The sequence below is a fragment of the Salvelinus sp. IW2-2015 genome, unplaced genomic scaffold (assembly GCF_002910315.2).
Source record: "Salvelinus sp. IW2-2015 unplaced genomic scaffold, ASM291031v2 Un_scaffold16442, whole genome shotgun sequence".
In the NCBI taxonomy this organism is placed as follows: Eukaryota; Metazoa; Chordata; class Actinopteri; order Salmoniformes; family Salmonidae; genus Salvelinus; species Salvelinus sp. IW2-2015.
Genome location: NW_019957588.1, coordinates 368,528 through 381,116, shown reverse-complemented (window position 1 = coordinate 381,116; position 12,589 = coordinate 368,528). Strand labels below are relative to the sequence as shown.

At 40.9% G+C, this 12,589-nt stretch overlaps 2 protein-coding genes, 1 long non-coding RNA gene and 1 pseudogene across 5 annotated transcripts in view; 3 read left to right on the top strand and 1 right to left on the bottom strand.

Moving 5' to 3' along the window:
• The window catches only part of LOC112080695 (zinc finger protein 180-like), a 273,956-nt gene that overhangs the window by 47,761 nt on the left and 213,606 nt on the right, over positions 1–12,589 (top strand). The gene's annotated exons all lie outside the window — the stretch shown is intronic.
• The window catches only part of LOC112080697 (zinc finger protein ZFP2-like), a 172,323-nt gene that overhangs the window by 98,104 nt on the left and 61,630 nt on the right, over positions 1–12,589 (bottom strand). The window lies entirely within an intron of this gene.
• LOC112080701 (zinc finger protein 180-like) overlaps positions 4,001–12,589 on the top strand; it is a 159,300-nt pseudogene continuing 150,711 nt past the window's right edge.
• Positions 4,594–12,589, top strand: part of LOC139027459 (uncharacterized) — an 8,980-nt gene continuing 984 nt past the window's right edge. The window contains exon 1 of the long non-coding RNA XR_011479549.1: positions 4,594–4,696. This is a non-coding gene — a long non-coding RNA (uncharacterized lncRNA). The remainder of the gene's footprint in view (positions 4,697–12,589) is intronic.

Below are 12,589 nucleotides of genomic sequence, written 5' to 3'. Positions count from 1 at the left end.
TAACTGTAACACAAATGTATTAATCATTATTTTTCTTTCTCCCCCAGTCCAAGAAGAATGACAACAGCTCAAAATAAAAATTAGGTATATTTCTCGTAAATTCAAGTGAGCTCATGTACATATCTCTTATTGTGAGCAACAGACGAGAAACATGGCGGTGGCATCTTTCTAAGGTTTTTTTTATTTTCCCAGCAATCAAGTACAACCAGTCATCGTTATAAGGCAATCGCCCTCTTTTGCCCACCCCCCAGCACCCAGGTGTGGCCACTAGACCTATATGAAGGCCCAAAATTTGTGTGTTCTTTTCTGCTCTGACAAATGGCATGCCCATTCCGTGCGAAGATGTGGTGGATGAAGAAGCACTTGTGCTGAGGAGACCTTCAGGCGAGAAAGAGGTCTTCAGGGACCGGTTGGACCACTGGCCTCCTGATGAACATCTATATGAAGTACAGGTTTTCTGCAGGGATGGCATCAGGTATCTAATGCAGAACTACCTGGGTCCCAGGATTAAGCACCGCCACTGCGGAGGCCATGCACTGAGTGTGGAGCAAAATGGTTTGTTGTGGCCTTGCGCTTTTTTGCTAGTGGAGCCCTTCCTGTACTCAGTGGGGGAAGGTGTTCAGAACAGCTGAACAAGGCCACATTTGCCGCACAATAAGGAGTGTGTATGTCTGGCTATCAAAGCGAATTAGCACGATGTCTTTCACTCTTCCCTGGCCACAGAAAGACGCTGTGACAATCAAAAGACGAGGAGTTCTATATGCTTGCATTGCAGGTGAGAGGATCTACAAATTACAGGACAACTGTTATAAACACATAGTAGGTATACATTTACTTTGATTGTGACAGGTTTCCCCAATGTCATTGGTGCAGTGGACCTGAATCACACCATAAGGATAAAAGCCCCTCAGGTGCCCATTGAGGCCGATTTATGTGATGGAAATCCTTTCACAGCATTAATGTTAGGTGAAATAACTTTTGATATGTTCCATTGACGAACACTCACGCTCATGATGAGTGATGATGATGTATTGAGTATAATATTCCTCATCTTATGATTTCAGATGGTCTGCAATGTGAACTGTGTTGATCAGCAAATGTGTCGGAGCAAAAAATGGATGCTCAGTCCATGACTCCAGAATCTTTGGGCCTCTGATATCTTCAGTGCCTATCACAAGGTAAGCCACACGAACCCCATATTTATAACCTCATGCGATACATGGTGTGTCAGAAATATCACTGTGATTTATCTGATTAGGTAGTATAGGATGAGATGTTGGGTATTGTTGACGGGGAGATTCTCTGGTGTGTTGCTGGGAGACAGGGGTATGGCGCAGCTTTTCTCCTGACACCTTTCACAAGACCCCAGGAAGCACAGCAGGCTAAACCATGCCCATGCCAGGACCAGGGCCAGAGTTGAAATGACCTTTGGCCTCCTGAAGGTACGCTTTCACTGCCTTCACAAATTAAGGGTCAGCCCTGTTAGGGCATGTGATGATTACTGTGGCTTGTGCTGTCCTCCACAATTGGCCTGCCTGAGGAAGAGAGGGCCCCCAGAGTGCCACCAGCCATGGACTGGGACAATCCGGCAATCTTCCCTGATGACGCAGTGGTCGGCTGCTGGGACATATGTGTTTGAATTATTTTAGTTAGTATGTGTGCTTTCAATTTTGGTTAAATATGTCCTGCGGTGGCAGAGGAATTGGGTTTGTTTTTGGTTCGTTTTTTGACGAATTTGGCCTCTATATGATGTTGTGCGGTATACTGTGTGTTAATACAGGGCTGCAGGGAGGCTACTGCATCCATTCATTTGTCTGTTCAGTTATTGTGTTATGGATTTGTCTTCATTATTTTAGTGTGCAACATGCAGGGGTGTGTTATATACAGCTTTGAATGTGTATGTATCATTTGTTGATAATATGCGTTGATTCTGTGCTTTCACATCTTGTAGAGTCCACCTGTGACTGTGTTTCTGAAAGGAGCATGATGACTGATCTTAATACTATTTGTTACGTTCTGTTGTTTCATAAGATCAGATGCATGAACCTGTATGTATGTACAACATGTGACATGTTGTTTTATGAGCTAGTTCTTTTATGGAAGTTTTCATTTTTCATTGATAACTACTGGGACTCACATTGAGAAAAAAGTGATAAAGTCGATAAATTTAGAGGCTGGATTGCATGTGTGCACAGGAACAACAGATCCTCCATTGATGTCTAATTATTGACAATTGTATGACATATTGCATGAATGCATGTCTTTGTTTATGAAACATACTGAAGTACATTTCACGAAATGCCCCACATCTGTCATTTTAACAACTGTCCTCTTTAAAACAACTGGTTACCAATATTATGACTGTGTTTTTTCCCCTCTGTGGCCCTAATATTCTATCTATTTATATATAGCCTTATAGTCTATGGGAAACTGTCAATTATCTAATGATAGGAACATCATCTAAAAATCATTTTTTATCCAAAATCATTGAAATTAATGATCACAAACGTTAAATAATAACAGTGGGTCTAGTTATATGTGATTAACAATGTATAGTGAGCAGTGAAATAACTATTGGTTTCCATTTGTGGTGACTGCTGACTGACATTAGGGATGAGATTAAATAGATCCTGGATTTAGCCTGGTCTGGAGAGGCTAGTCCACAGAATAAATCTCCATGGTAATTTATACCAATAAACCATATCCTTCCTGCCCCCTATCCATCTTTAGTGCAACCGGATTACGGATCAATTGAGCCAGGATCACCAAGATATCCTGGCTTAATCCTTATCCTAGTTTTGTGCAACAGGCCCCTAGTCTGTTCACCTATATACATCTACATGATGTATTGTTACACGTGTAGGAGCAGTATAGACCTAGTCTGTTCATTATATACATCTACATGATGTATTTTACCACATGTAGGAGCAGTACAGACCTAGTTGTTCACTATTACATCTACATGATGTATTGTTACACATGTAGGAGCAGTACAGACCTAGTCTGTTCACTATATACATCTACATGATGTATTGTTAACCATGTAGGAGCAGTACAGACCTAGTCTGTATCACCTAATTCTACCTATATACATCTACATGATGTATTGTTACACCATGTAGGAGCAGTACAGACCTAGTCTGTTCACTATATACATCTACATGATGTATTGTTACACCAAAAAAAAGGGAAATTATATTATTTTATACTAATGCAATTGCTCAGAGAAAGAGATTTAGTTTAACATGTAATTCTCAAAAGGTAGGGGTCTGAATTATTGCCACCCATGTTTTCAATACTCCAGCACTCTCCCCTAGGGAGGATAACGACTCTGAAATGTTTTATGAGATTAGAGAACACATTGGGTGGGATCTTGACCATTCCTCCAAACAGAATCTCTCCAGGTCCTTGATTTATTTTGTCTGCGCTTGTGGACTGCCCTGTTCAATTCAAACCACAGGTTTTCAATGGAGTTCATGTCCAAAGACTGCGATGGCCATTGAAAAATTGTGATTTTGTGCCCAATTAACTGTTTTTCGTGGATGTTGATGTGTCTTGCTGGAAGATCCACTTATGGCCAAGTTTCAGCCTCCTAGCAGAGGTAACCAGGTTTTGGGCAAAAATATCCTGGTAGTGGGTAAAGTTTATTTATTTATTTTATACAGTCAATTTTGCTAATCTTTATCAAGGGTATCAATAACTAGGTGCTTATTTTGATATCTAGTTATTTGACTGAATCAGAAAAACAGATGTGGAGTAGATGTAGAGTTTGTTATAAATTCTCATTAAAAAAATCTGAACTAATCAAACAACACTTGTTGCTGTTTGTACGTGTTGATATAATATGCATATTTAATGGAGAGGAAAAAAACGTTTCCCTAAACTGCTTTATAATATTATCATTCAATGAAGGAAAAAAAAGTTTTCCCTCCTCAGCTGCGTTTACTCCCTCCAGACAGCAGATGGCGATATGCGTTTTTCAGGCGATGTTTCTAGTGTGACGAATATTCTAGTGGACGGAACGCTTCTTCAACACCTGCAGCCATCTCGGTAGCTCGCTAGCCAACAAAGTCGGGACATTCAGGTTCTTTAGACAATTTCCTGGTTTATTTGCCACTATGATTTAAACATACTTATGTGTAAACAACTAGCTACCCCATTTAATTTAATATTTACGTTGTAAGTCAACTAGCTGGCTGGTTAAGTTAACTCTAGTCTTGTCGCTAATGCTAACAAGCTATTATCCCCGACCATGAGTTCACTAAGCTACTCTCCTGCTAAAGAAGAGGGCATCTGCTGGACGGAGAAAGAAGCTCTGGTGAAAGAGGAGGATGTTACAATACAAAAACAAGTATGGAGTGAGGCTGTTACCGTGAAAGAAGAAGAGAAAGACGTTTCAGTGACAGACGCCTTCAGGGTGAAAGAGGAGGAGGATGTTACTGTGAAAGAAAAGGAGGAAGATGCAGTTTTTGGAGTAGAAGATGAAGACGTTTTTGGAATTAAGGATGAAGAGGGGGAGATCACTGTCACATTAGAGGAGGACGAAGAAGAGCAGACTGGAGAACTGATTAACACCAGTAAATACAGTGAGTACTATCTTATAAAACAGGGACATTGATCTGATTAACACCAGTAAATACAGTGAGTACTATCTTATAAAACAGGGACATTGATCTGATTAACACCAGTAAATACAGTGAGTACTATCTTATGAAACAGGGGCACAAACTCTGCAGTTGTTGAACTAATGTGTGATTTTTAAAAGGGCATTCTACACTTGAATATGTTTTTGTACTGTATGAATTGTTCATGACGTCCTCCAGTGATATTTAAAATAACTTTTCCTGTTGAAAAGTGATATATAAATACAGCAAAGTATAAGCACACTAAAGGGAAACAAATAAATGTTTTGAGCAAAATAGTGTTTTTTTAACAACTGCAAACTAGAAGGAGTGAGTGATGTCAGTAAGGCCTTCAAGGAGTTGGCTTGATGGGAAGTCGTGATGTCATCCAATAGGCGACAGATCTTCATGTGAATATTCATTATTATTTTTAAAATCCTTCATGTTCTGTCAAGTTGGTTGTTGATCTAGAAATCCATTTTCAAGTCTTGCCATAGACTTTCAAGACAATTTAAGTCCAAACTGTAACTAGGCCACTCAGGAACATTCAATGTCATCTTGGTAAGCTCCTCCAGTGTAGATTTGGCCTTGTGGTTTAGGTTATTGTCCTGTTCGTACAGTTTTTTGTATTCAGATCTCTGAAATGCACTCTACCTACGTAACATTTAGTGTCTATTTATATTACGCTGGGAAAACAGTTTTCATGGGCACAGAAATCCTAAATCATTTCAGAGTTTGCAAAATCCAATGGTTCTAACCGAGAGTCACATTAACGTTATTGACAACACCCAAATGGATACTGTCATTAACGCGCTTCTTCAATAATTATACATAATTCTTAATACTGTAGCTATTTAGTTACAGTCACATGTTCAACGATCATCAGCTGATCCAGGAAATAATTTTCTGAATTCTAGTCAAATGACAAACATCACGACATGCAACAACAACCAAAGTGCTTCTTCATTCATTACTCTGGTAAAGACAGTTATGCCGTGCTCCACGTTGGATCCAACATCCCTAACAAATTGATGTTTATAATGTGTTATTGTCTGCTTGATTTACAGTAGGGTCTCGTTAGTCTGTTTGCACACAGAGATACTTAGCTCATAATGTGTAGAGAACTGTTCCTTGATGGATAGGCTATTGTACAACACACAGAGCTATTTTCCTTTATTCAGGACATTTAGAATGACAACACATTACAGAGTAGCTTAGTGGGATTATTCACAAAATTATCTGGTGATCAGGTTATGAAATGTCATGACAAATACATTTTAGATTCCATGTTTCACCTGAAATATTAGATGATTTAAAGTTCTAGGTCTATGTTATTGTTAGGTGAAGTTATGGGTTAATTTGTTAAACACTTAGTGTACAAACACTCATTGGTCAGGGAGATGGCAAAGCTAGCCAGAGCATTTTACTGGTTGAAGTGTTTTAAGTGTAAAACAGTTGATTTTGTGACAACACAAACATATTAAGCAGGAGATTCAAGCGAGCCTTACAATTATAATCCAAAAGTAATGTGAAATGCACTCATAAGCCACCTGAAAATGGAGGCTATTTTTGCTGTCAGCCTATGAGAACTCCCCTGGGGTTTCTCTCACGGTGGTGAATTAGTAAATAGCGACACAGAGCTTAATTTGAGTTTCGTTGAGTAGCACTCCTGATCTTGCGCTGAAATATTCAGAATAGATTGTGAAAACTAAAATCTTCGTTCACCATTTTTGCCCCAGGCAGATACAGTGGGGCAAAAAAGTATTTAGTCAGCCACCAATTGTGCCTGTAATTTTCATCATAGGTACACTTCAACTATGACAGACAAAATGAGGGAAAAAAATCTAGAAAATCACATTGTAGGATTTTTTATGAATTTATTTGCAAATTGTGGTAGTAAATAAGTATCTTTGGTTAATAAACAAAGAGTTTAATCTCATACTTATTGTTAAGTTACCTTTGTGTCTCGGCATGTACAGAGGTCAACGTTTTTCTGTAGTCTTCACAAGGTTTTCACACACTGTTGCTGGTATTATTGGCATTCCTCATGCAGATCTCCTCCTCTGCATCGTATGCTTTTTGGGGCGTGTGGGTGTGCTGTGCCACACGGGACTACTTTCATACTGTGTCCCTTCAAAGGTTTCTATACGTTGGGGTTAGATGTGAGACTGGCTTTAGGCATTCATGAGACTGTGAGAAGAGTGTGGCTTCTGGTACGACCTTGGCCACTACCTTTCTTCCCTGAGGGGGTGGCTGTTGTTGGGGATGAGTGTCGGGCTGGAAAGACTGCGCTCGATTCTGTTGATCATCTTCACTGCCGCGTTGAGACTGATATCAGATTGAGGATGGGTCTTTGCTGCAGCTTCAGGGATATGGGCTCTCACGATAAAACGTCACACGGTACTGGCTCCAAGGTTAACATCTCTACCGTTCCGTCTCTGGCTCCATTTCAAACGTGTGCCCGTGCGTTTGTCCCTGCTTAGGACCAGTACAAGCGCGTTGATCAGCGTCGTCGTTACCTGGCTCTACTCTTGCATTAGAGAAGGATTGAAAACAGTTCCGGAAAGTAATGACTGGATTTGTCAGCCATTGCTCCTCATGCTTTGTAGCACAGTTTGAAGGTAATTGGTTTAATATTTTGTGTAAATGAAATACTGCACTCGTTCGTGTTTGGGAGACAATACAGGCATTCGTTGTCCGTCCAAGAAGGTTGCGAGTATGTAGCTCAATTTATGTATCCAAAAAGTTCTTCACTTCTTGGTTCGTTGTTGGCTATGAGCCAGATATGACATATCTCCAAATCCTTCTCAGGATCGCCTCAAGATCGCTCTCTGGCTGAAGACAAAACTCTCAGACGCGTCAATGGACTCTGTACTGGCTGAGAGCAGACCGGGGACCAGTCTGGCATGACTGGATGTGAGTCCTTGGCGGCGTAGTTGTGGTTATCTGAGGGTGCAAAGAAGGTCTTTGTTTCTTTACTTTGGTCACCTAGGATCTACATGCAGGTATTCATAGGTCCCCGTGTGGTCTTTGGGACTGTTTTGGCTCACCTTGTTCATGTGGGGAATCATTTTGTGACTCGCCGACGGGGTTAGAGTTCTGTGGTTGGTAGCTCACCAGATCGAGGGAGATTATCTAAGTGTTCCTTGGTATGATTCCAATATATATAAGTAAGTTAGCTCCACACATGTTGATTTCTCGCAATACTACCAACGCTGCTTACTATTGCAAAAGACTTCAGTCTTCAGCTGGGGCAGGTCCTACGCAATTCTTCGTTTGCTGGTGTCCCTTTCTGATCAGCTCTTGTGGTCTTGGCCATAGTGGAGTTTTGAGTTGTGACTGTTTGGAGGTTGTGGAAGGTGGTCTTTTATATGAGAAAAGTTCAAACAGGTGCCATTATAAGGTAAGAGAGTGGAGGACAGAGGAGCCTCTAAAGAAGAAGTTACAGGTCTGTGAGAGCCAGAAATCTTGCTTGTTTGTAGGTGACCAAATACTTATTTTCCACCAAGTATTTGCAAATAAATTCATAAAAATCCTTTCAATGTGATTTTCTGGATTTTCCTTTTCTCATTTTTGTCTTCTTAGTTGAAGTGTACCTATGAATAAAATTGGGCCTCTCTCTATCTTTTTAAGTGGGAGAACTTGCACAATGGGTGGCTGACTAATTACTTTTTTGCCGGCCACTGTTACTACAATCCATAACTTAGGCGGTCTTAGCTTTGGAGGAGATCTTCTACAGACAAATTGCATTGTGCTTCGTGTCGCATCGTGCGCCAATTTTAGCCAACACTATGAAAGGGCTATTTATTGGAAACCAAAAGTTGGTCGGCGCGACTTGCTTATACGGAACCGAAACCGGGGCAATCTAACGCTGTGTGTACAGGGAAGAAATCCCTCCTCGAACTGTCACTGTGGTCCTGCTGCAGGCTCTCAATCCCTGAATGGTTCCTTATCAAGAAACTCTTCCAGCATGACAATGGCCACAGCCATCTGGCTGCTGTTCTGTGGGCGTGATTTCCTGCAAGACGCGGAATGTCGTTGTTCTCCATGGGCCAGCGGAAGAGCCCGGATTCATCCATTGAGCAGCTCTGGGACCTGTTGGATCGGAGGGTGAGGGCTTAGGGCATTCCCCCCCAGAAAATGTCGAGAATTGCCAGGTGCCTTGGTGGAAGAGTGGGGTAACACTCACAGCAAAGTAATTGTCAAATTGGTGTAGTCGCATGAGGAGAGATGCACTGCAGTACTTATGCAACGGGTGGCCACATCCAGATACTTACTGTTCTTTGATTTTTGACCCCCCTTTGTTCAGGGACAAATTTATTCAATTTCAGTTAGTCAATGCTCTGTGGAACTTGTTCAGTTTATGTTCAGTTGTTGAATCTTGGTTACGTTCCAACAAATATTTTTAACCACAAAAAATGGTTTTTTTTAGGTTTGGCTGAAATAAACACAGTTGACAGTGAAGGAGTTTCCTCTTTTTTTTGCTTGAGTTTGATTGACGAGGGAAAAAACATTAATCAATTTAGAATAAATGCTGAAATGTAAAAATTTGGAAAAGGTGAAAGGGTCTGATACTTAACGAATGCACTGTGTGTGTGTGTGTATACTGAACCAAAATTAACACAATTTCAAACGATTTACAGTTCATATAAGGTCAGTCATGGATTTACATGATGGGCAGGGGTGCAGCCCTTGGTGGGCCCTGAGGGCTACGCCCACCCATTGGGAGCCAGGCCAGCAATGGATTTGTTTTTCCCCACAAGGCTTTCATTACAAAGAGAAATACACTCGGGTGGCTGGTCTCAGACGATGTGGAGGTCCTGGGCTTGGAATCGTTTATATGTGGTCTGTGGTTGTGAGGCCAGTTTGGATGTACTGGCCACATTCTCTAATGACTTGGAGGCGGCTTTGGTAGAGAATTTAACATTCAATTATCTGGTAACTATCTGGCCTTTTATTCTCCCCCCGCACAAGGTGCAACTGTGTATGATCATGCTGTTTAATCAGCTTGATATGCACACCTGTCATGTGGATGAATTAATCTTGGCAAAGGATAAATGTTCCCTAACAGATGTAACACTTTGGTGCACAACATTTTTTGAGAAAATAAGCTTTCATGCTTTATGGAAAAATTATGTGGTTTTTATTTCAGCTATGAAATCCAACCTTTACATGTTGCTGTTTTATATTTTTTAGGCAATATTCTACCCCAATAGTTTTTAACTTTCCACAAACTATATCGACTTTTGTAGTCAAAATGTACAAAATTTGTGAAGTCTCAAATAAAAGAAATTGTACAGTGGCGTTGTCGTGGAATTCATTGTATACTGAGAAGAGACTTTGTCATTTCTTCAAACAATCATCTTTGAATTTAATATTGATTCATTATCTGCATAAATAAGCTGTTGCCCCACATTTGGTGTGTTTGCGAGTTAACCTTGAATGATAACAGAGCTCTTTATAAATGCTTAGTCAGGGTGGTTCCATACCCTCCCAAAAAAGTAATGTAAATTATCAGTATGACAGAGAAACTCTACACATTCGTTTTAAAATCACACCAAGAATTGTTAAAAACGGGCCTTAGGTTATTGAGCGATTTCTGATTAGGATTTACCCCTCGTAGCATGGTCATATTTATCTATGTTTGGAGGTTTCATTAGGTCTCTTTTTTAAAAAACACTTGTCCTTTGGCAGGGAGAAAGACCAGACTCAGAGGAACCAGAGCCAGGGATGTCCAAGACACAAGGAAGACACCTAGTGTTCCCAACTGTGGAAAGTGTTTTTAAACCAGTTAGGGCTGTACCGACATGAGAAAACATAACAACACAGGGCGAAGCTTACTACTGCTCCAGTGTGGAAAGGGTTTGTCCAGCCGGGAAGATGAAACTGCATGAGGAAGCATACCCGGGGAGAAACTTACACTGCTCCAGTGCTAAAGTTTTACGAATTAGGGAACGCTTGAACAACCCGAGAGAATACACACAGGGGGAGAAGTCCTTACCACTGCTCCAGTGTGGATAAGGGTTTCAGCCAGCCCGGCGAAGCTGAAACTGCATGAGAAGAAATACACAAGGGGAGAAGCCTTACACTGTCCCATGGTAAGAGTTTTCAACGAATTAGGGACCTGAAAAACATGAGCGAATAGCACACAGGGGAGAAGCTTACCACTGCCCCCAGTGTGGAAAGTGTTTCACCAGAGGGGACTGGAATGGCTGAGAGATGCATACAGGGGAAGCTTACGCATTGCCTCCAGTGTGGAAAGCTGGTTTCAAAATGGCCCGCGAATCTGAAACGGCATGAGAGAATAACACCAGGGGAGAAAGGCCTTACCTACTGCTTGCAGTGTGGAAAAGAGTTTTACCGATTTAGGGAACCTGACACACACGAGAGAATACACAAGGGGAAAGTTAAACCACTGCCCAGTTTGTGGAAAGGGTTTTCGGCATGCTGGTGAGTCTTAACGGCATGAGAGAATACACAGGGGAGAAGCCTTACACTGCTCCCGTGTGGAGACGAGGTTTTAACGATTTGGGAACCTGAAAAACATGAGAGAATACTGTGTGTATTTCTCATGTTTTTTTTTCAGGTTCCCTAGAATCATAGGGAGATCCTTCATCAACTTGTCCCAGTGCGGAAAGAGTTTCAAACAGTGGGGGAGCTGAAATGGCATGAAAGAATACAGACACAGGGGACTTGCTGTCTTATATTGTTTGACGTAGTGATTACCCTGTTTTTTACTATTATGAATTGAATTGTAAAAGTATACTAAAACCTATATTTGTCTGTTTTTATTAGAAACTGATTGAATATGGACAGTTTGAATATAGAGTAGGTCAGATTCTTTCTGTTTTAAATGGTCCTTTTTTAAACTTGACACGGTGTTTTGGTTTATTGGGTGTCATTCTCCAGCATACAGTAATCAAGTGTTATTTTGGAGGAATGGCATTTGTTCCGTTGTTTACATTTGCAATGTTGGCCCACTGATTATTAATGAAATGATGTTCACGAGACTCTGTAATTTGCAAAATGTTAATTGTATGTGTCGCACATATTCTGAGTATGTGATTGTGGTGGATGAAATCGGATTAGTTGGGTACATAGATATTAAGATGTCTTATCTGATATATGCAGATGTGATTAACTTGTTATTAGAAATGTATCCCCTTCGGACTCTGGTGTTGGCAGTTTGCTTTTCCCTCAGCTGGGCTCCAGTCAACCTGGGGCCCAGAGAGGGGAGAGGTCGGCTTGTCTTTTACATGTCCTGGTGCTATGCAGAATATCAGGAAGGGAGAGACAGGAGGAACATTGTTTCATATGTGAATGTATTGTTAACTATGTGAAGGATGGTGTGATTAATGGAGAACCAATTACTGGTTTTTCACATATGTCTGCGAAAGTCACTCTCCCTTTGGCATTGGGGGAGGTGTATGGCAGTGTCTGGACCCTAGTATGTCCTCTCTGATGTTTTACTTCCTCTGGGATAAGTGTATGACTAGAGGCTCACCCCCCTCAGTGAGCTTGTCCAGGAGTGGAGTCAAGGGGTTTTACTGAGATGGGCGTATTTTAGAGTTTGACAATTGGTTATGCATGGATGAGTTGGTTTTTTGTGCTATGAAGTACAGGACGAGATTAGAACTCGTCTTAGGGACAAACTGATGATAAATTATAGCGAATCGCTATCTGGTACGTGTACTTGCTTTCTCATTATAAAGTCTCACTTGTGAACTGTTCCTATACTGTGGTTTGTTTATGTTCGAATATCCACCCTGGATCTTTGCTATCAAGATCTCAGTAGCCATTGTGTTGCCACTCTCAACGTGTTCATTAGAAATGTGAAATTGTTGAAAGTGCATTGCAAAGATCTTATTATAAGATGTAGTTTAAGTATAACTCTGGATTGTGTGTGAAGTTTGGTCTCTCTCATTTGGTAATACAGAAATTAACCACCACAGACTAACTAGTATGAC